Below are 25298 nucleotides of genomic sequence, written 5' to 3'. Positions count from 1 at the left end.
GGTTTTATATTGGCTTGTTTTGAACATTACCGCACTCACTTACACACAGGCATTGAGTGGTAATCATCACCACGATGACTGTGTGCCATGTAATTTGTCACCATACCATCACCGATGGTTATATGAGTTGTCTTACAGTTGTTCATTATCTTTACTTTTGATAAAGTGATTCATGAATTCCATCTTTGCTTGATCACTCTCCAACTCACCAATGAACCCCCACCTATGCCCCGAGGATTGTGTTTTCCTTTTGGTACAATAGCCGGCTCTCACACATACGTGTCCAAGCCACGCGCGACTTCATCCTTCACCCCACAGTCATCATGAATGTTCGCATACGCGCAAGTCGTCACTTTTTTCTCGGTCCCGATGGTGACGACTTGCGCCTCATCTAATATATATATATATATATATATATATATATATATATATATATATATATATATATATATATATATATATATATATATATATATATATATATATATATATATATATATATAGTTACGGGGCCGGGGGGTCAGCCGCCAACCGACCGCTCTGAACGGAGACGCAAGTCGAGTCGGCCCGACCGATCGCCCGGAATATAGATCGCCACCCGGATAACTCCGAGCGACGGGTCCTTGTACAAGAACCGAAATATGCCAATCGGCAGATCACGTGAGGTAGGGTCGATTGCCAATCTTCAATGTACCTAAATACCGGGGTATTCCACCCTCGACGGAACTCGTACGGAACAAACCGCCGAGGCGAGCCTGTCCGTGCGCGATTCCGAGCGGTTTAATCGCCGAGAACCATCGGTCCAAATGTCCCCCCTATTACGGCAAACCAACGGCTTTCTAACTCTCAACACACGAAATGTTCAGTCAATGAGGGAATGGACGCAACGAGCAGGTTTACATTCACACAAGGACATTTATTATTATGAAACGCGTATGCAATTAAATAAGGCAAAACACGTCTGCAATTATTCAAGCAAAAGAACTACAACCGTCTACTTATTATGTACAGTCATTTAAGGCCCGGTCACACCTTGACGTTTTCGCCAGCGATGGCAACGTGTTAAAATTTATGTAAAACGCTGGCTTACGTTGAACTTTTGATGTTTTTTTTTAAAGATTCGGACGTATTCATAGCGACTTGGTCTTATGTATAACGCATTGGTAACTACACAGAACGTTTCGTTGTGTTATAGATAACTTATACCAACGAATGCTGAACCTGTTGTCGGCCTACACAACCGATGCCCAACGATAGTCTAACTCAGGCATAGCGCGTTGCACGCATCACCGACGATGTCGTGACGTAGCCTATTAAAAGGCTGACGCACAACGATTCAAATCATAACTGCCGTAGAAATGGAAGGGTCAAAATCGCGGTCACACCTTGGCGATCTTGCCAGCGTATGCCGACGTAACAAAAAGTGTGTCTAAAACGTTGGGGCACGTCGAATACGGTATGGGTAAGTTTGGTATGCGCGAGTAGAACGCTAAATACGCTATCATACGTCGTAGTAAGTAGAGTACGTCAAGAAATTTTGAACATGTTCAAAATTTTACGACGTACTCGGCGTATGACACACGTTCCGCATGCGATGGGGATAGGTTGTACACACGATATGTGGACGCTTACACACGTCCACAAACGCTACTTATAAGCTACTCATAAGTCGAAACACGTCGCGGTAATGTCTTTTTTACGCGAAACTTATTTCTAACTTGTGTTTGACGTGCTTTGAACCAATTCTTTACGTAGTCCCAACACACATCGACGTATGTAGACGTATTCCAATGACGTCTTCCGGTCGACAAAAAAAAAAATGAACGTGTTTCTAGGTTACAACTGCCATATAAAGACGTGTTCCCAGCGGTTTTGGGAATTGGTATATAAAAATGCTGCTCATAAAAGGGAACCCAACAGTGTTTTCGAGTTCCTTTTTGAGTCGATGTCCATGTCAGCAGTATCAGTATCAGTATCAGTATTAGTATTAGTAGTAGTTTGTTCATGTTGGCAGTAGTAGGTGAGTGTGAGGGGGAGGGTGTGGGTTATGATGGATCGTCCTTGCGTCCGCGTGTCCACGGGTAGGTTCATAGGCTGCCACTCAACGATTTAAATGGCTGCATCTCCACTATTGAAAGTAGACGCTTGCGCTCAACAATTTGAATTTTTTCCACTGAACGACTTTTAAACGGTACCACTCAGCCATTTTCATTGTTTACAATGAACGATTTAAATTGCTGTCACTCGCCTTTGTTTTTTGACGCTGGCGCTCGGAAATTTTAATCGTTTCTATTGAACGTGATAAATCGCTCAAACCCCACTATTGAAAGTAGACGCTTGCGCTCAACAATTGGATTTTTTTTACACTCAACGACTTTTAAACGGTACCACTCAGCTATTTTCATTGTTTACAATGAACGATTTAAATTGCTGTCACTCGCCTTTGTTTTTTGACGCTGGGGTTTTGAAATTTGAAGCGTTTCTTCTGAACGTGTTAAAACGCTCAAACTCGACTATTTTAAATAGACGCTGCCGATGGACAATTGGAATCATAGCCAAGCTAGACATCGAAGTGTGAACATCCTCGTCATGCCGAAGAAAAGTTTGAAGAATGCTGCAAATAAGTGTCCTGGCCGTGGCCGTGGACGCTGACGCAAGGACGATCCATTATACCGACGTCTTTCAGCCTATGAGTAACTTAAAAGTAACGTCTGTCGATGTGTGCCAACGATCGCGTAACGTGCCAACAACACGTTAATCATAGGTTAGAAATAAGTTTCGGGTACGCTAAACATTACCTCGGCGTGTCTCAACTTATGATTAACTTACAAGTAGCATGTGTTGACGTCTGTCAACGATCGCAGACCGTGCATACAACTTGTGGCCAGCGTAGCGGAACGTGTGTCATACGCCGGCATACGTCGTGAAATTTCAAGCATGAAAAAATTTGAGGACAACCAAAAAGTACAACGTTTAAAGCCAACGTACAACGACGTATGGCAACGTACTACGACGTATGCCAGCGTGCTCTCAATGTTATCAAAACTTACCCATAACGTATTCAACGTGTGCCAGCGTTTTAGAAAAAAAATTCAAAAATCGGCATACGTTGGCTAAAACGTCAAGGTGTGACCGAGCCTTTACACTGAACAGCAGTTCCTACTTATTAGACGGGACCACGGACACACACACACCCAAAACGGTGGCTGAGGCCTTTAATCACAAGCTCCAGCTCAGAGGACAGGTGAGCTGAAACTCGGAGCTTGACTCGAACCTTTCCACCTCGTGTGGTCTTCAACTTGTCCGGACCCGGGCTCCAGCGAGAGCGAGCTGGATCCAATCGCCGCGATCCTTCCCGAGCTCCCGCGAATCCTCCCGCGCTTCTCAACACGTGCCGGTGAGACGAGGCGCCGATCCTTCCTGTCGATGCGTCGCTTCCCCGAGGATCCAACTCCAAGAAGAGGAGGATGCGTCACAGCAAGCTGGAAAACAAAATGGTGAACGAAAAGCTCCACGAACCAAGAAGAAGAGGAAGAAGCCTCCACTCGCAGCTCGAGCCGAACAACTGGCTCAAGTTCCTTCCAAAATAAAGCAGCAGCCGAAGCTCACTGAGCCAGCCGAAGCAAAAAGCTTCCGAAGGCCTCAAGCCAAGCAGGACCCGACGGCTGAAGGAATGCTCTCTCCGAAGCAAAAAAGCTTACTCCTCCCATGGGACTCAGCACATGAACTCTGCACACGGGACTCAGAACGGGACTCTTCTCAAACAAAGACAAGATGTCCTCTTTATCCTTTGCACCCCTCCCCCGCACCCGTTGTGACTCATGCCCTCGTGATCCACCCCCCGCTCAACCACGGGTGGGGGGGAGTTGTTGACGTCACCGCAGGGTTCTTCTCCCTCTTCGCAGAAGAGTGGGAGGGACGTCTCCATTGTTCGCTCCCAAACTATTAAATCGATCCGCAGCGCATCTAATCTATTTCAAAACATTTAAACAATGGAAGGTGAGCTATCTTGGGAACATGCACTTCTCGACATAGCTGACTAAGGGAACCTGTACGTTGTGTGCAATTGAATTCCAAATTCGTAACTATATATATATATATATATATATATATATATATATATATATATATATATATATATATATATATATATATATATATATATATATATAAATATATATATATATATATATATATATATATATATATATATATATATATATATATATATATATATATATATATATATATATAGTGCTCAGCATACATGAATGAGCTCAGCTCAGCTCAGAAAACCCTTTGAAAAGTAAGATTTTAATCAATATCTCAATGAACACAAGAATAATTTCCACAATTTTGACAAAATTGCGTTTTATAGAACATTTGTTTAACTCGTAACATGAAAGTAAGGTTAATAATATAACTTAGATTACAAAATCTTCAGTTTTACTCAAATTAGTTGATGCAAAAATGAATACACCCCACAACAAAAACTACGACATCTGGTATTTTGTATGACCTCCATGATTTTGAAGGACAGCAGCAAGTCTTCTAGGCATGGAATGAACAAGTTGGCGACATATTGCAAACATCTATCTTTTTCCATTCTTCAAGAACGACCTGTTTTAGAGCCTGGATGCTGGATGGAGAGTGATGCTCAACTTGTCTCTTCAGAATTCTCCATAGGTGCTCGATTGGTTTCAGATCAGGAGACATACTTCGCCACTGAATCACTTTGACCCTGTTCTTCTTCACAAATGCAACAGTGGCCTCAGATGTGTGTTTTGGATCATTTTCATGTTGGAAAAGTGCATGACGACCAAGGGCACGGAGTGATGGTGGCATCTTCTCCTTCAATATAGAGCAGTACATCTGTGAATTCATGATACCGTCAATGAAATGCAGCTCTCCGACACCAGCAGCACTCATGCAGCCCCACATAAGGACACTGCCACCACCATGTTTCACTGTTGGCACCATGCATTTTTCTTTGTACTCCTCACCTTTGCGACGCCATACAGTTTTGAAGCCATCAGTTCCAAAACATTTGTCTTGGTCTCATCACTCCAGAGTATAGAGTCCCAGTCGTCTTCATCTTTTTAGCATGGGCCCAAGCATATGCTAGGCAGGCTTTTTTGTGCATGGGCTTTAGGAGAGGCTTCCTTCGTGGACGACACCCATGCATGCCATTCCTCTTCAGTGTATGCTGTATTGTGTCACGAGAAAGTCACCCCAGTTTGGCTTTCTACTTCTTTAGCCAAGTGCAGAGAACTTGCATGGCGATTTTCTTCAGCCCTTCTCATCAGAAGACGCTCCTGTCGAGGTGTTAACTTCTGTGGACAGCCTGTACGTCTCTGTGAGATGGTTGCAGTTCCATATTTGTAACATTTTTGCATCACTTTTGCTACCGTATTCTGACTGATGAGTAAAGCTTTGCTGATATTCTTACACAAAATCCGACGGCGCTCACTTACACTTCCTCACTCATCAGCTGTCTGTCAGCGACTGACAGCTTCTGCAGGTGCGAAAATATTCACGCATATGGATTAGGATCGCCTACATACGTGCACCAAACCACGCCTCCCTAGCTTTATTTGTTTACGCATGAAAAATTAAGGTTGGATACTTTTTAAACACACCTCGTGTGTGTGTGTGTGTGTGTGTGTGTGTGTGTGTGTATGTGTGTGTGTGTGTGTGTGTGTGTGTGTGTGTGTGTGTGTGTGTGTGTGTGTGTGTGTGTGTGTGTGTGTGTGTATATATCTATATATATCTATATATATATATATATATATATATATATATATATATATATATATACATACATATACACGTAGTCGTCGACTGACGACCTATGCGACATATGACTCTTCGACTTTATGACCACGTAAAGTAGCCCCCCCCCCAATTTTTTTTTTTTAATGTATGTAAAATGTATGTTGTTCGACTTAAGACCAAGTCGACTTACAACCGATTGGTTGGAACCAATTGCGGTCGTAAGTCGACGACTACCTGTACATACATACATACATATATATATATATATATATATATATATATATATATATATATATATATATATATATATATATATATATATATATATTGTTACGCCTGTGGAAATTCGCAAACCACCATTCAGGTCCCGTAGGTGAGATATCTCTTAAGTACATGTGTAGTTGGCCCCAAACCCGTTGTTTAGAGGGAATAAATGTGATTCATTCGGGCTTCGATGCTTTGAGTCAGTCGTTTTTCTTTCTCTATCTTTTATTTCAAATAAAATCCAACGAGGACGCTCGGTGGGCTTTTTGCGCCATTCTTCTCCACGCTTGGTGTGAGGGGAGAGAAGCGAGGGGAGGGCAGCTGGCGCTCGATTGGTGGATGCACGGTGTGACGTGGCCAGGGAGGAGGAACGCCCCTCTTCGAGACCTTTCTCGAAGCGCCTCGAAGGGGCGTGGAGCAAAGAACGGGGCGGAGCAACAGGGCGGAGCTCCGAGGATATAAAAGTCGGAGACGGGCGAAGCAGTTTTGTAGATGCTCTTGCTTGGTGGATGCTCTTGCTCGGTGGATATACTTGCTTCGTGGTTGCTCTCGTCTTCTGGCTCGCTCGTCCTGGTGGCCGCTAGCGGGGTCTTTTGTGGGGCAGTTGCAAGACCCCGCTGGCGGGAAGGAGCGTCCGCCATTCCCCTCTCCCGACTTCGGGCATCCACATTTACCCCCCCCCCCATCCGTGCTGGGATAGCGCCGAACACTCGGTCCGTGGCGTCGAGTGGCCAACACGTGCAGGCGCGAGGCACGCCGGAGAGGCCTCGCCTACCAAGCTCGGGCACGGATTCGCGGCCAGGAGGGACCACGTCGACGGACGTCGGAGAGGGACTCGACACGCTCAGGGAAGTCGCCACTTCCATTTCTTTTGGGGTGTGTGTGTGTGTGTGTGTGTGTGTGTGTGTGTGTGTGTGTGTGTGTGTGTGTGTGTGTGTGTGTGTGTGTGTGTGTGTGTGTGTGTGTGTGTGTGTGTGTGTGTGTGTGTGTGTGTGTGTGTGTGTGTGTGTGTGTGGCGCCAGTCTGGTGAAGTAAAATTGTACAAGTGTTCTGTGTAGTAAATCATATTCGGTTGTAGCTCTGCATCGTTCCTTGCTTGTGTTTCTTTACGGTGATTGTAAATACGTGTATTGCTTTCATTGTATCCCTGTGACTAATATACGTTCCTTCCATGCTTCCGTGTTAAATGTGCTTGTCCGATTGTTCCCCGTTTCGCTGCGTCCTTTCATTCGTTTGAATCTCCATCTTGCTTCACGTAAAGGGTTCGTAGTGGGCTAAATAGGCCCGATAAGTAATCGGAACCGTCGAGGCCGACGATAACACCGCTCGGTTATCCCGATAGTACGGAACGGACCGCTTAAGGGGGCTCATGTCCGGAGTTGACCTGTGGCGAGGTATGATCGCCCGGTTAACCATCCGCGTGGGTACTAAGGTAGGTCGAGTTTGGCGAACAACCCTATCCCACGCGGGTGGCCGATTGGCACGATCGTGGTGAGGCCGAAAGGCCCACCCGTGACTAGCTCCCGGCGTTGGTCCGAGAGGGTCACGACAGAATTGCCCATCCGGTGGGTGACGTGCTGCGATTCGAGTCACGTGGCCGATCGCACGCCGGCGGGCGCGAATTCGCAACAATATATACAGTAGACAAGGCGTAACTCGGCAGCGTGTAACTTGTCACTTCGCCAAAGTCTGCACCGTCAAAAATCCCGAATTTATCTAATGTTAAATCGACTTACAGACTTTGAATAAAGTCTGTAAGTCGTCATCTCTAAGTTGTCACTTCGTCTAAGTCGTCAGATGTTGTCCGTTTCCGCGTAATGCAAACTCAAGTAAATTACCACGCCTAACTCGTCACATGGAACTTCTACCTCGTGAGAAGCCCGATTTCATGGAATCGTGATGCGCGGGCTATTTATAACTGCGCTGCGTTCAGCTCAGTCAGCGCGCCGTCCCACATGCATCTGAAGAGGTAGACAGGCTGCGCAATGCAGTCTCTGGCGAAGGAGTAAAGGATCGATCGAGTTTAGTGTTGAAGTCCAATCATGGTTTTATATTGGCTTGTTTTGGACATCACCACACTCACTTTCACATAGGTATTGAGTGGTAGTCATCACGATGACTGTGTCATGTAATTTGTCGATGGTATATGAGTTTTCATTCCATATGCAAACTCGTTCTACATTCATTCCAATGAATGAATTCTAACTGCCATTCATTCGGCATTTGTCGATGGTCATATACCATCACTGATGGTATAAGAGTTGTCTTACAGTTGTTCATTATCTTTACTTTTGATAAAGTGATTCATGAATTCCATCTTTGCTTGATCACTTTCCAACTAACCAATGAACCCCCACCTATGCCCTGAGGATTGTGTTTCCCTTTTGATACAATAGCCGGCTTGGAGATTGTTGCGCCCTCTCACACGTACGTGTCCAGGCCACACGCAACTTCATCTTTCACCCCACAGTCATCATGAATGTTCGCATACGCGCAAGTCGTCACTTTTTTCTCGGTCCCGATGGTGACGACTTACGCCTAGTCTACTGTATATATGTGTATATATATGTTTATATATATATATATATATATGTATATATGTATATATATATATATATATATATATATATATATATATATATATATGTATATATATATATGTGTGTGTATATGTCTTCTCCTTCTTTCGGCTGCTCCCGTTAGGGGTGCCACAGCGGATCATCCATATGATCCGCATAGTGATTTGGCACATGTTTTACACCGGATGCCGTTCCTGACGCAACCCTGGTCGCCTCTTTCGACACAGGGATCTGGTACACCTATTTTAACCGGGGTATATAAAACCGGGGCACAGGACATATATATATATATATATATATATATATATATATATATATATATATATTTATTTATATATATACATATATATACATATATATACATATATATACATATATATACATATACATACATACATACATACATACATACATACACACTTGTAGTAATGCCCGACGTTGCTCGGGCTTTCTTGCAAATTTCCTGAATAGCGGTTAGGGTTAGTGTTAGGGTAGCTAACCCTGACACTAACCCTAACCCGAACAGCTTGGCGTTGCGGAGGTAAACAGCGCCCGGGGCAAAGTGGAAATTTGCGTCCCCCGTAGGCCTTAAACTTGAGTGGATGTGAATGGAAAATCCCATAAGGGATTTGATTTATCGATTTTATTTTATTTTATTTTATTTTTTTTTTTTTTCGAATCTCGGAAGTGTTCTGGAAAAAATTTATAGCCAATGACCTAAGTTGGACCAAAAGCCATAATCGTACCGAATTTGAATGGAATCCATTGGAGTTTGTGAAAATGCATCAAAACGAATTTTGAGGAGCCTCTTGAGGAAGACAATAATATCATTAGTAGATGTGCCAAATCTTGTTTCATTTCATGCAGTAACAAAAATGTGATGGTGGAACAAAAAGGGCTGTGCCGAAAAAAAAAATATATATATGTATATATGTATATATGTATATATGTATATATATATATATATATATATATATATATATATATATATATATATATATATATATATATATATAATATTGTTGCGTATTCGCGTTTGCCGGCGTTCGAACGGCCACCTAACTGGAACTGCGGCACATCGCCCACCGGACGGATAATTCAGTCGTGACCCTCTTGGACCAACGCTGGGAGCTAGTCACGGGTGGGGGGTTTAACCTCACCACGATCGTGCCAATTGCCCACCCGCGCAGGATAGGGTTGCTCGCCAAATTCGATCTACCTAAGTACCTGCGCGAATGGTCAACCGGGCGATCGCACCACGCCACAGGCCGACTCCGGACACGAACCGCTTAAACGGTCCGTTCCGTGCTGCAGTGATAACCGAGCGGTGTTATCATCGGCCTCGACAGTTCCGATTAATTATCGGGCGTATTAAGCCCACTACGAACCCTTTACGTGAAGCAGGATGGAGATTAAATTAAAGAAAAGACGAAGCAAAACGGGAAAACAGTTCACACAATGCACATTAATTTCCCGGCACACGGAAAGCAAACATGTACAGCCATACAGTCAAAATGCACATATAGCAACCAAAACAAAAGCAACAACGACGCAGTTACGACCGACTACGCGCACACACGGCAACACTTATACAGTTCCACTTTACAGATGGCGCCAACACACATTTACTCAAAAGCAAAGGAAAGAAGCCACCCTCATAGACAAGGGGGCAGACAGGCCTGTAGGCCAATTTGTGCGCGTGACCTGGAGGAGCGGCCAGGTCCGCGAGACGGGGGGGGGGGGAGGGGGTCCTACCTGCATCCTCGTGACGCGTTGGCGGGCGAGCCACAGATGTGGCTTCGCGGGTTTCGTTGGCACTGCTTGGAGTGGGGTGGGAACGGGGCCCCCTTTTTGCACTATCTCAGCGCAGGGGAAAGGGGGAATTGTTGATGCCCTGGGGGAGGAGAATGGCTGGCTGGCTTGGGTCCCGCGACGAGACGAGCGATCCCCCACACCGCAACAGCGTCGCCGACCGCCGTCCTTCCCGCCTCGGACCCGAGCTCCTTTGCCTCTTCCTGCAACTCTTCTCAGCCGACTCCAGAACCCAACTCGATGACACACCGATGACTTCGCCAACCGACTCGACTCTCTGCCACACCGATGACTCTACTCACTCTCCCCTGATTCGCCTTGCGCTCGCCGTTTTATAGGCCGGCAGGAGAAAACAATATGCAAATATCCGGATCAGGATGACCTCGGGGGCGGAGCCATGCTCGCCAATTGGACGGAGGAAAAGTGGGCGTGAACCTCCCCTGATCATATAATTTGCATATATCGATTTCACACAGACGCGCCTGGAGGCGGGGCCAAGACACCCCGCGCTTGCTTATTGGACGGAGCAAAAGTGGGTGTGTTGCGTTCTTGATCCGATTTTTTTTTTCCCCTCGGAAAGGCCGCTATTTGCGCTCGTGGCTCGGTGCGTTCGGCACCAATCGCCGAACGGGCCCAAGACAGCCCGACGCTCTGTTCACAGGTGGTGTGGGAATGGCCGTAGAAGGAGAGAGGTGAAGGTGGAGGGTTTTCGGTGGTGGTTTGATGGTTATGGTGCAGTTTGGGAATGGCGGTGATGCGATGATGTGGGAGCGAGTTGTGAAGGTAAAGGTCGTGGCTGTTGGCGGCGTTGTTGTTGTTGTTGTGGTTGCAGTTGGTGATGATGGCTGGCGTGGTGGTTGTTGTGTAATGGCGGTTGAGACGTGGTTGGTTCAAAATAAAGATAGAACAGAAAAAATGGCGAACTCAAAGTGTCGCAGCCCGAATGGATCGCATAAATTCCCTCTATACAATGGGTTTGGGCTAATGACACATGTACTTAGAGATATCTCACCTACGGGTCCTTCATGGTGTCATGCGAATTTCCACAGCCGTAACAATATATACATATATATATATATATATATATATATATATATATATATATATATATATATATATATATATATATATATATATATATATATATATATATATATATATATATATATAAAAGCCTGGTGTTGGCTTAGTGGTTAGGGTGGTGGTTTGGGATCCCAGGGTCCTGAGTTCAAGCCCCGTTGGCTGTTGAATTTATACCAGGGGGTTGACTCAGCCTGTCATCCTTCCGAGGTCGGCGAAATGAGTACCAGTATACTGGTCCCGGTGTATGCCCCGGTTAGAATAGGTGTACCATATCCCTGTGTGTCGTAAGAGGTGACCAGGGTTGGCGTCAGGAAGGGCATCCGGCCATAAAACATTGCCTCAAGAAAAAGCCAACCCCTGCACAGCAGGGAAAAATGGCTGTAAAAACGGTCATATATATATATATATATATATATATATATATATATATATATATATATATATATATATATATATATATATATATATATATATATATATATATATATATATATATATATATATTGTTGCGGATTCGCGCACGCCGGCATGCGAACGGCCACGTAACTCGAATCGCGGAACGTCGCCCACCGGACGGACAATCCAGTCGTGACCCTCTCGGACTAACGCCGGGAACTAGTCACGGGTGGACCTTTCGGTCTCACCGCGATCGTGCCAATCGGCCCCCGCGTGGGATAGGGTTGCTCGCCAAATTCGACCTACCTAAGTACCCACACGGAGGGTAGACCGGGCGATCGCACCTCGCCGCAGGTCGACTTCGGACACGGGCCACTTTAAGCGACCCGTTCCGTACTATCGGGATAACCGAGCGGTGTTATTCGTCGGCCTCGACGGTTCGATTAATTATCGGGCGTTTTAGCCCACGACCAACCCTTTACGTGAAGCAAGATGGAGATTCAATGAAAGAAAAGACGAAGCGAAGCGGGAAAACAGTTCAACAATAAGCACATTTATTTTGCGATGAACGGAAAGCACACGTATACAATTCCACCAAAAGCACATGTAAAAGAAGACAATGCAATATTACACAAAAAGCAAATGCAACAATGCAGATCTAACCGACTACCGGGCACACGGCAACACTTATACAATTTTACTTCACAGACGGCGCCGACAACACATTCCCAAAGCAAAAGAAAAGAGAACCACCCTCCAGGATGAGGCGGGCCTGGGGCCGAGACCGGTTCGGGCCTACCGTCTGATGATGAGACGCAGAGCGGCGGTGGCGCCTCAACTCCGCGGGCCTCGCGGACAGTGTCTGGTATGGGGTGGGAAAAGGGGCCCCCTTTGTCGCACTATCTCAGCGCGGGGGGAAACAGGAGGGGGTTGCTGATGCTCGGGGGAAGGAGGATATCACCCTGTCTCGGGTCCCGTGGCGAGCGTCTCCTCCTTCACCTCGGTCGCGTTGCTGGCCTCTCCCTGTGCAGCTCCCGGCACCGACGCGAGCACCCCCTCGTCCGCCTTCGCCGCCGCCACCTCTCCACAGCTCAGTCCTCTTCACTCTGACTAGTACCACTTCTTTCCAGCTCCACCGACGACTCTCTTGAACTCCGCACCACTCAACTGAACTGCCTGACGAACGCAGCCGTTTATATAAGCCCCGTGGCTTCGCTCTTTCACCCTTGACCCTTTGCCTCCGACCCTTCACCTCTCTAACTCGCTCCCCATTGGACCGAGGAAAAGTGGGCATGAATGCTTTTTGATCCATGAATTTGCATATAGCGACCGCCCTCCAACGCCCTGGAGGCGGGGCCAAATCGCCCACGCTCTCCGATTGGACGGAACAAAAGTGGGCGTGAGTCGTTTTTGATCCGTTTTCTGCGGAAAGTCCGTGATGTTTTTGAACACGCTGCTCGGTGCGCGCCCCGCACGAGTCCAGCATCAGTGCCCACGAGTGGCGCGAGATGGTGTGGATGCGATGGTGGCGAGTTGTGACGGTAAAGGTCGTGGCGGTTGTGGTGAAGCGGCGTTGTGGTTGGTGGTTGTTGTTGTGAAGCGGCGTTGTGGTTGGTGGTTGTTGTTGTGAAGCGGCGTTGTGGTTGGTGGTTGTTGTTGTGAAGCGGCGTTGTGGTTGGTGGTTGTTGTGTGATGGCTGTTGAGACGTGGTTGGTGGTGGTAATAATGGCGGCTGGTCCAAAATAAAGATAGTAAAAGAAAAACGGCTATCCTGAAGAGTCGCAGCCCGAGTGAATGACATTTATTCCCTCGAAACAACGGGTTTGGGCCTAACTACACATATACTTACAGAGATATCTCACCTAAGGGACCTGAATGGTGGTTTGTGAATTTCGTCAACCACAACACTACCCCCTCCCCTTTTTACAGACTCGTCCCGAGTCGTCAAATTTTCGTGTGCCATCATGTGTGGTTTTCCCCTCGTACATTTTACCTACGGATCCCTGAGTGCGACATTCATGGTATTCGTGTCCCCAAAATAAATAACCTGAGGGCTGAGTAACTACCTAAACAAACTCACTCACACAGACGACTTAAATAAAATTGCCGGCGCTAAGACAAACATGCCGGGGGCGCACTCATATTTACAGTACATCTTAACCTTAACTTACAAATTTTACACTAAACCATGGCCCAGGATCAATGAACTCTGCAAAAAGAAAGCAGTCAACAGGGAGCCAGGCTGCTCGCATGCAGTCTCTGGCTCAAAACAATGCAGGTGACTGGGAACGTGGCCGGCTGCTCACACGCAGTCCAAGGCCTTCCTTTTTGAACTGAACGCAGTGAACCACAACGGTGCATGGGCTGCACAAACGCAGTCTCCGTGCCAGCTCAAGTGGCACACGCAATGAACACAACGAATGGATGGATGAACACAAACACGGTGCACGGGCTGCCACTGCAGGCCCGTGTTGTAGCTGCCAACAGGGCAGTTCTTGCAGCTTGCAAATTGTTGCCTTGATCCTGGCGCACATGGCAATGAACAGGGGGGGGGGCAAAGCAAAAATTGAATGGGGCTGGTGAACAGGGGCAGTGGGCATGGCATGGCAAAGGCAGCAGGCAAACACAGCCCGCAGAAGAAGGCCGCTGCAGGCAAACACAGCCGGCAGACGAACTGGCCGGCACAGGCCTTGAAGTACCACAGCTGCAGATGATCCGGCCGGCACAGGCCTTGCAGCAACACAACAGCTGCCGATGAAGTGGGCCGGCCTTTGCCTTGCAGCGACGCAGCCAGCAGATGAAGCTGGCCAGCCTTTGCCGTTCGGTGGAGGTTTGTGGAGGGAGTGCGGTGGTGCTGGCCACTTGGAAGGCGGGCTCGGACCTACCTACTTGTCTCCCTCCCACCTATCGCCTTTGCCTGTCACTGTACATACCCACTCCCTTAATTTGTCAAACCCCAATTTAGCCCCAACTTTATTATTATTTTTTTTTTTTTTACTTCCCCACTATAAATCGTCCCCTCACCCCCTTTACTGTCTTTGTTCGGCTAACCTATCCTGTCACCGAGCCTACTCCCAACCCCTACGTTCCCTTCCCGGAGGGGAATAAGGGAGAGCTAACGTCCTGTGTCGAGGCCCAACTCAAGCCTCAGAATGGCCTCCCCAGAGTTCGGCGATCTATAACCAAAGTGGGTCCAGCGGCCCACAACGAGAGCGAGGGGATGGATGGTGCGGAGGGGTACACTTCCTAATCTACCCTATCCATTTAACCGTTAAACTACCCCGGGGCTTTCAACAAGTGCCTCTCGCTTAAACTATTGGTTCTAACAACCCAGATTCCCGTCGCCTGTGTTGGTGTCGTTACAATTTTGGGCCTCGCCCCCCCAATTTTCTTCCCGTGCCCTCACACTGTCTCATGGCTGGGACACGTGGCTCCCTTTGGCAGGCACGACCCTCTGCCGATTCTCCCGCTATGGTACCCCCGGGCACTACACTGCCTCCGAGCCTACCAGCTCCCTAAACACCGGGGAGTGCCCCCCATGGCACCTCCCCTGAAACGCACACGTGGCAGGCTGGCTTCCCGGGCCCCTTTCCGAGGGTCACCCGTGCCCACAACACTGCCCACGCGGCTAATGGCGCCCCGGGCCCCCGCACCAAGCAGGCGCACCCGTGCCCACTACGCTATCCCGGCCCCCCATGGGCCCTTGGCCGACCACGGCCGACTAGCCTGGTGCTCGGGGTACCCACTCAGCGATACTCACCTTTCGCAGCCACGCTCCCAAGCCCGTCAACAGGGCTCCTGCACCCCTCCAAACGGGTTTCGAGCCTACACTCCCACCAACAACAAAACGACCTCCATTTTTCAATTTGACTAACCCCCTAACTCAGTCTACACTGACCCCGGGGTCCCTTGGGCGGGAGTCACTCCTCCCCCCAATCACTCATCGCACCATGCATTCCCCATTCGCTCCACTCGCACAGACCCGCTGGCCTCACTCACTCATCATGTCACAACACAACTCACCAACTCTTCAACACACACACCACTGAACTCTGCCATCCTTCTAACTACCTCCCCTAACTAACTCGTGCTCCCACGTCGTCCCTTAAACTATAGCACGTTCCTTTTAACACTACGTAGCTAAGCTACGTCCCCTCTATACATTCACTGTCTATCACTGTTTCCAAATAAATCATTTTATTTCCCAACCTAAAGCTCACTAAATCCCTCTACCTAATCCATTCCACGGGCCCCATGAAGACTTACCCCTGCCCCATGGAGCCGGTCGAGCGAAGCTAACCCTTCCCCCTAACTAGTTTCCATCCTGTGCCCTAGGTAGGGGGGTCTTCCACCCCTTGCCCAGGAATCCTGTGCATCCGAAAGTGAGGCTTGCTTTTTTTTTTTTTCCATGCGGAGCACCAGCGCGGCAACTCGCAGCTCGCGCACTTTACACCTGCCCGTGACGTCATGCAGCTGCACGTGTTCCTCGTCCCTCCTTGGACGGTACCATCCGGCAGGGATACCCCTCCTGCCGGATTCCAACCCCACGTGCAGCCATGACGTCACCGTGCGCATAAAAAAAACTCAAGCCCCACGTCTCGAGGGGTTCCCCACGCGAACACATGTGCTTTGCCCGTTGGAGCTGAACACACACGATCGCGTGGAGAACCCGTCCGGTCCAAATCCGTTATCCTGCCTAAACTTTGTCCGTCCGCGGGATCGGCAAATCCACCGCGTGCGTTTCCGGACCGGGACTTCACTCTCGCAAGCGAGCACGTGGGGGCTTCGTGCGTTGCACAGCACGGACCTCGTGCTCACTGCTGGGTGAACCCGGCACGGTCCCCGAAACAACTACAGCCGCTACTCGGCTTTCTTTCCTCACATGTCGCCGTCGTCGCCTTTCCACACACGCACTCCCGCGTGTTACGACGCTCACACTCCATTCCATTACATTCACACCGGGAGACGCGGCTGCGTGCTCCCGCATGCCAACCGACATCTCCCTCACATACCGCTCTCTCACACACACGGTCTCCCTTGCATAAACCATACCACTCACACGTGGTGCTCCATTCACTCGCGGTGTGCTGGGAAGCACGTACTCTGGCACCATTGCCACCACACCACTCACACACGGGGTCGCTTCCACACACGGGGACGCACTCACACCTTGCACCACACACACAGGGACAACCACACTGGGGATTCGTGTCCCCACAAGGGTCTCCGGGGCCTCTATACCCCCCAAGCTCTCCGTGCACCTGTCCACAGCACTCCTCCCCTCGACCTCGCAAAGCACGACCGAACTCACCTGGTCGTGACTCACCTCAAGGGGGCAGACTCCCTCCCCTCGTTCCTGGAGGAGGCTATCCCGCTGCTCGCACCGGGTCCCTACACGCTCCGCGAGCTCACCCCCATTATCCTCCACTACCTCCGTGTGTGTGTGTGTGTGCGTCACTTACCCCGTCTTCATCGTGTAGTCTTCCCTCTATCGTTCCCGTCTCCCGTGTCTCTGCCATTTTTATTTCCTTTGTCGTCACCTCGTGTCTCGTCTCACACGTTTTGGTCTCCCCATTTAATTTTTCCCTTTCGGTCATCGTCACGACCCTCGCCCAACACGCCCCCGAATTATTTTTTCACCCGCCTCCACCGCGGGCCCGCCAGCCGCTGCACCCCCTTCCAGCTCGTTCGCTCCCACACGTGGAGTCGCCATTTTAAGCTCCCTGCTAACGGCCTTCATGCCCGCCTGCAGGCATCGGCCCATGTTCTGCGTCTCACCCCGGAGCTTTTTCGTTTCTTCCTTCATTTGCTTGCTCATGCTTTTTATTTCGTTTATAAATTCAGTTGTGTTTGCATCCATCTTTTCGATCATGCCTTTCATTTCATTTGTATTTGTATCCATCTTTTCGTTCATGTTCGCATTTATCTTCGCTGTCATTTCCGCCAGCATGGCGCATAGCTGGGCCATGTCGGGTGCGCTTGGGTGAGCCGTTTCGGCAGGGGTTGGGGAAGGGTTTTGGTGGAGAGGGGGAGGGGAGGTGTCATACACCGCGGCCGCTGCCGCACCCATTTCGGGCTCTGGGTTCAGTTGGGCGAGTTTGTTTTCCTGTACAACCAACATTTCCTGCACGGGGATTTCATCCTGAGCCATGGATTCTACACATTCTACATCCATTTCTAATACCCCCGGCTCCCGCTCGCCTTGAGACGCCATCTTGCTTCTCTTAAAGGGTTAATTTAGCTCGCTCGTAATTTGGAGGGAATTGGGGGTCGCTCCTCTCACCCCTGGACCGATTCCCGTGAATTTAGCCGGAGACAGGAGAGCTCGTTTTCCCGTTCTCTGTTACCAGTGCCGTGAGGAGGGCGATGAGTTTATATCGCACGACCTGACACCAGTGTTGCGGATTCGTGCCCGCCGGCGTGCGAACGGCCACGTAACTCGAATCGCGGCACGTCGCCCACCGGACGGACAATCCAGTCGTGACCCTCTCGGACTAACGCCGGGAACTAGTCACGGGTGGACCTTTCGGTCTCACCGCGATCGTGCCAATCGGCCCCCGCGTGGGATAGGGTTGCTCGCCAAATTCGACCTACCTAAGTACCCACACGGAGGGTAGACCGGGCGATCGCACCTCGCCGCAGGTCGACTTCGGACACGGGCCACTTTAAGCGACCCGTTCCGTACTATCGGGATAACCGAGCGGTGTTATTCGTCGGCCTCGACGGTTCGATTAATTATCGGGCGTTTTAGCCCACGACCAACCCTTTATGTGAAGCAAGATGGAGATTCAATGAAAGAAAAGACGAAGCGAAGCGGGAAAACAGTTCAACAATAAGCACATTTATTTCGCGATGAACGGAAAGCACACATATACAATTCCACCAAAAGCACATGTAAAAGAAGAAGACAATGCAATATTACACAAAAAGCAAATGCAACAATGCAGATCCAACCGACTACCGGGCACACGGCAACACTTATACAATTTTACTTCACAGACGGCGCCGACAACACATATTCCCAAAGCAAAAGAAAAGAGAACCACCCTCCAGGATGAGGCGGGCCTGGGGCCGAGACCGGGTCGGGCCTACCGTCTGATGATGAGACGCAGAGCGGCGGTGGCGCCTCAACTCCGCGGGCCTCGCGGACAGTGTCTGGTAGGGGGTGGGAAAAGGGGCCCCCTTTGTCGCACTATCTCAGCGCGGGGGGAAACAGGAGGGGGTTGCTGATGCTCGGGGGAAGGAGGATATCACCCTGTCTCGGGTCCCGCGGCGAGCGTCTCCTCCTCCACCTCGGTCGCGTTGCTGGCCTCTCCCTGTGCAGCTCCCGGCACCGACGCGAGCACCCCCTCGTCCGCCTTCGCCGCCGCCACCTCTCCACAGCTCCGTCCTCTTCACTCTGACTAGTACCACTTCTTTCCAGCTCCACCGACGACTCTCTTGAACTCCGCACCACTCAACTGAACTGCCTGACGAACGCAGCCGTTTATATAAGCCCCGTGGCTTCGCTCTTTCACCCTTGACCCTTTGCCTCCGACCCTTCACCTCTCTAACATGCTCCCCATTGGACCGAGGAAAAGTGGGCGTGAATGCTTTTTGATCCATGAATTTGCATATAGCGACCGCCCTCCAACGCCCTGGAGGCGGGGCCAAATCGCCCACGCTCTCCGATTGGACGCAACAAAAGTGGGCGTGAGTCGTTTTTGATCCGTTTTCTGCGGAAAGTCCGTGATGTTTTTGAACACGCTGCTCGGTGCGCGCCCCGCACGAGTCCAGCATCGGTGCCCACGAGTGGCGCGATGGTGTGGATGCGATGGTGGCGAGTTGTGACGGTAAAGGTCGTGGCGGTTGTGGTGAAGCAGAGTTGTGGTTGGTGGTTGTTGTGAAGCGGCGTTGTGGTTGGTGGTTGTTGTGAAGCAGCGTTGTGGTTGGTGGTTGTTGTGTGATGGCTGTTGAGACGTGGTTGGTGGTGGTAATAATGGCGGCTGGTCCAAAATAAAGATAGTAAAAGAAAAACGGCTATCCTGAAGAGTCGCAGCCCGAGTGAATGACATTTATTCCCTCGAAACAACGGGTTTGGGCCTAACTACACATATACTTACAGAGATATCTCACCTAAGGGACCTGAATGGTGGTTTGTGAATTTCGTCAACCACAACATTATATATATATATATATATATATATATATATATATATATATATATATATATATATATATATATATATATGTATGTGTATATATTGTTACGTTTGTGGAAATTCACAGATAACCATTCAGGTTCCCCGAAGATCAGTTATTACCTTCGCATTCTGCGAAAGGTTATGTTTTGGTCAGCGTGTATTTATTTATTTGTAATCTTGTGATTCGTATAACTCAAAAAGTATTACACCAAATTGCATGAAATTTGGTGGGATGATTGGTTATTAGCCAGGAAGCATTTGATTCGATTTTGGGATCGTTCGGGTCAAAGGTCAAGGTCAAGGTCACGAAAAGGTCAAAATCGTCTTTTAACAATAACACGGTCAATTTTTATTCAATTTGCATGCAACTAATGCCAAAATGTTCAGAATTCAACGCCTCATCTTGTGATATGCAATATGACACAATGACCCCCATACTCTTGTTACTGGTTAGGGGTCAAAGGTCAGGGGGGTCACGACCTTGAAAAATATGCGGCTTTTGTCATAACGCGGTCAATTCTTGTCCGCTTTACATGAACCCAGCACCACAGTGTTCAGAATTTAATGCCCAATCTTGTGACACAATGACGTCATAACACATGTCACCGGTTGGGGTAAAATGTCGGGGGGGGGGAGGTCACGCCCTTGAAAAATATGCGGTTTTCGGCATAACTCAGTCAATTCTTATTCGATTTGCATGAAACCAGCATCAAACGAGATTACCTTCTCTTGTTGAAACGTTGTATTCACCGAGCTTGCGAGTGAAGACTCGCCAAAACGACGTGAGTTGATTGTTGTTTAGTCCATAGCCCCCGAAAGTCTGGGGGGGTCATGACATTATAGATATGTGGTTTGTGTCATAAGACCATTCATATGAAACCAGTTCCCCACACTCGTACCAAGAACAAAAAAAGTAGTGGCGGCGAAGGTATGCGCTCTATGAGTGCCCGTTCTATAAGTTTCAATAAGTGTGTGTCCAGGTTAGATTTGCCCACTGATGTATGACGGGAATTATTCGTGAGCCGGGCTGTGAACATTTGAGGTAGTGTTATTCTTTCCTATCTTTATTTTGAACAACATCTCCTCACCACCTTCTTCACCTCCCCCCCCCCCCCGGCTATAAAAAGGCGCGTTTCAACGCCAAGAGAGTGGTGAAGTTTGTGGAGTCCAGTCGAGTTCGGGCTTGAGAGTGGAGTGGTTGGAGGCGTTGCTGGTCGTGGTTGGAGGCGTTGTTGGTTGTTGATCGAAGGAGTGGAGTTCGGTCGTCGTCGGAGCCAGCCAAGTAATCAAGTTGTTGGCCGTTGGAGTCAGCAGCGAAGTCGCCAGCCAGAGGAAAGTCGCCAGCCAGCTCGCGACATAACGGTCCGGGCGATCGAGTCCCGAGTCGGTCGAGGGACGCTGAGGAGTTAGCGGGCTCTTAAAGTGCATCAACTCTAAAAGAGCAAGGCCCGTTCGCTCCTCTGAAGCGTCGTCGGCCAAGCCCGATCGGCCAGGCTGCGCTGCTAGGCCCTGGACCAACCACGCCGCCGCGACAACAGCTGCCGCTTTGACAACAGAAAGATACGGAGGGTGGCCGACAAAAAGACCACCGAGTCGCCTCAAGGGCGACAAAAGTAACCTGTACGGCCTCGCGGACCTCCTTCGGTCATCCCAGCTCCGAGGAACATTAAAGGCTTACGGGCCCAGTTCTATCTTTCTTTTCTGGGGGTTTTGCATGAAAGTCTGTGGCGCCTTGTCCGTAAGTAGAATTGTTGTAAGTACATGTACGTAATACATAGATATTGGCTGTAGGTTTTTGCTAGTGTCATGTCCCCTACCCCCATTCATTCATTGCATCTGTGTAAAAAAAAAAATGTCCCCATTGTTGAAATGTCACCTGCTCGTTGCGTCCTTTCCTGCCATTGACTGCCATAATTGCGTTCGGAATAATTATCTGGCTGATTAATAGCCGATAAAACGTACTTCTGGTCCGACGGGGCTTGGCGATATAAAACCGCTCGGCAATCGCAAACTGAACGATCCGCTTTCAGCGGCTCGTTTTCATGCCGGCTCCATTGAGGTGTAAATCCCCGGCATTTCTGTCTGCGCGAATAATTAGGTACATCGACAATTCGGCGTTCGACCCTGTAGTGCGTGGACAGAAGAGTTGGCTGATTTATGGTGTGGTTAACAACACCCGTAGCTGGGTTTCGGCGTTGATCCGAAAAGCTGCGACTCGATTGCTCGTCCGGTGGGTGCGCGCAGCCGCAATTTAGCTAAAGGCGGTCGCCCGCACGTCGGGCGGGTGAGAATCCACTATATATATATATATATATATATATATATATATATATATATATATATATATATATATATATATTATATTATATTATATTATATTATATTATATTATATTATATTGTTACGGCTGTGGAAATTCGCAGAGCACCATATAGGTCCTTAGATCAGTTATGCCGATAAGTCCGTGTTCAGATAGATTTCCCCACCGATGTCGAGGGGAATTATTCATGTGATTAGGACTTTGATCTTTGAGGTAGCCGTTTTTCTTTTGCTATCGTTATTTTTGGACCAACCGCTTCACAACAACCACCTCCACCACCAACATCGCTCTCATCAACCGCTTCACAACGACCACCTCCACCACCAACATCGCTCACAACTGCCTTCACACAACCACCTCCTCCACAACCGCCCTCATACAACCACCTTCTCCACAAGCCAACCACAGCCACCATCTCCTAAACCGCATCTCCCCCAATACCCAACAACGGAACAACTCCGCGGGCGCCGCCATCTTTGCACCGGCAACGGCGAGATCGCTGCAAACAGACGCGGGGGTTTCCTTGTTCCTCACGACGGTGATTTCTATCACGTCCGCTCACTCCAAGCTTCGCCTCGGAATTTGTATCAGGAGAGCGAGGGGGCGGAGCCAGTGGGGTTCAGAGGTGAAAGTGTGGAGATCAGATCTCGCCTCACGAACCCTATAAAAAGCGCGCAGAGCGCCAGTTCAGACAGTCGAGTCGGTCGGGGTTTGGAGCGATGTGAGGAGCAGAGTTCGAGTCCAGGGGGGGGCAGTGGAAGTCTGGGTTCTCCGAGGAGATGGAGCGGGGAGCACAGCAGGCCAGCCGTGCCACGCATAACGGCGCGTTTGAGTGGGACGTGGAGAGGTTGCCAGCCAGCAGCAAACGGTCCGAGGTGATCGGGCTTCGGGACAGTCCGAGCAGCGTGAGGGACGGACAGGCTTTTAAAGAGAGCATCAACTCTGAAAGAGCATAAGGCCCGTTCGTTCCTCTGAGGAGTTGCCGGCTGGGCCCGAATCACCAGGCCGTCAGACGAGGCCTGGGCCGGACCGCAGTCACGACAGCTGCCGTAGGGACAGGACTTCGCAGGTCGCCCCAGCGCGGCCTCGCGGAGCCTCCACGGTCTACACAGCTCCGTGCAATAAAGACACAAAAGAGGTCCAGTCTACCCCTCATCTTTCCTGGGGCTTTTCCTTGCTCTTTGAATGAATGTTGCGGCGCCATGTCCGTAAGTAGAACTGTATAAGTGACTGTACATAATAGATAGACGGTAGTAGCTCTTTTGTATTACTTTTGTTGGTTGTCTCCTTGTGTGTGTGTGTTCGGCCTTGCATAATAACATACCTGCATGACTGCATCATTGTTTACGTGTGCTTTGTAAATAAATGTGCTTGTTCAAATGTTAACCCGTCCGTTGCGTCCTCTTCCCGTAATCGAGCTGCCATCTTGCCCTCGGAATATAGTTGGTTTTTAAATCGCCGGTAAAGTGATCGGGTCCAACGGGACTGCGCGATAATACCCCACTCGGTTATCCCAAAAGGAAGCGAGCTGCTTAAGCGGCTCGTTTCCAAGCGGCCCCGTTGAGGTACAATCTCTCGGTAATCTACCCGCGCGAATAATTAAGTAAATCGAAGATTTGGCGATCGGACCCTGTGGCGTGGGTAGAGTGCGGACAAGGTTGTGGTATGGTTAAAATCACACCCGTGGCTGGTTTTCGTCGTTAATCCGGAAAGCCGTGACTGGATTGGTTAAACGTGGTCGCTCGCACGCCGGCGGGCGGAAATGTGTAACAATATATATATATACTATAATGTAATGTAATATATATATATATATATATATATATATATATATATATACTATAATGTATATATGTAATGTGTAACAATATATATATATATACTATAATATAATGTATAATGTAATAATATATATATATATATATACTATAATATAATTATAATATAATGTGTAACCTGTACTAACCTGTTCCATGGTCGGGTTGTCGGCGACTAAACCGTCTCCCCCACCAGGTTTTCTGGTGAGGAGGGTGTTTGGATATGGACACCCAGCAGGATTAAAAACAAAACCTGTCAAAGGGCGGAGGAGCTCCTTGTGAGCCAACGGCCATCCATATCTAGTGCCCAACTGTGTCTGCGGACGTCCTCCTGCAGTTGGGTTACTTCTTATTAGGAGGTTGGTGGCAGGATTTGCACTCCGGCCACCGTAAAACCCTTCATTCCGCAAAACGCAAAAACGCAAAAAAATCTGAAAACCCACTCCGTGGGAGTACCTCCTGTGCAGCTTCCCTTCGCAGGGCAGCTCACCGGATGGCGGGATTGGGGCAAAGCCTTCAGGACCCCCAATCTTTGATAGGAGGGAAACCACGGGGTAACATCCCTGGGTCAGATTGCAGGAGAGTGTGTCGGAGTGGTGCTGAGGTGTCGTCCACCAGACGGCGGTCTCCTTGGGTTAACCTGAGGCGGTCCCTTCGGGTGGGTGCCTGGAATGTCCTATCCCTAAGAGAGGATGATCACCTGTCTCTGTTATCATCTGAGCTCAAGCGTTTGGACATCGGGATTGCAGCTCTCTCTGAGGTTCGGAGACCGGATTGCGGCGAGATAATGGTGGGTGGTTACACCTACTATTGGTCTGGTCGCTCTGATGGTTACCATACCCAAGGTGTTGCTGTAGCTGTGTCCAATAAGCTGACCCCAATGATAATTGAGGTAACACCGGTCAACGAGCGTATTATGAGATTAAGGATTCGTCACTCCTTAGGTGTCATTTCCCTGGTCTCTATTTATGCTCCGACTGAGGCGAGTGATCTTACCATGAAGGACACATTCTACGCCACACTCGAGTCTGTGGTTGATCAGTGCCCCAGACGAGATACACTTCTAGTC

The 25298-nt window shown here is 48.9% G+C and overlaps 1 protein-coding gene across 3 annotated transcripts in view; it reads left to right on the top strand.

Annotated features, from left to right (window-relative positions):
• Positions 1-25298, top strand: part of RECQL5 (RecQ like helicase 5) — a 169037-nt gene that overhangs the window by 29834 nt on the left and 113905 nt on the right. The gene's annotated exons all lie outside the window — the stretch shown is intronic.

This window comes from Eptatretus burgeri, chromosome 6, assembly GCF_056783735.1.
Source record: "Eptatretus burgeri isolate ZD-2024b chromosome 6, Ebu_testis_v1, whole genome shotgun sequence".
NCBI classification, from domain to species: domain Eukaryota; kingdom Metazoa; phylum Chordata; class Myxini; order Myxiniformes; family Myxinidae; genus Eptatretus; species Eptatretus burgeri.
This window is presented reverse-complemented; position numbering and strand designations above follow the sequence as displayed.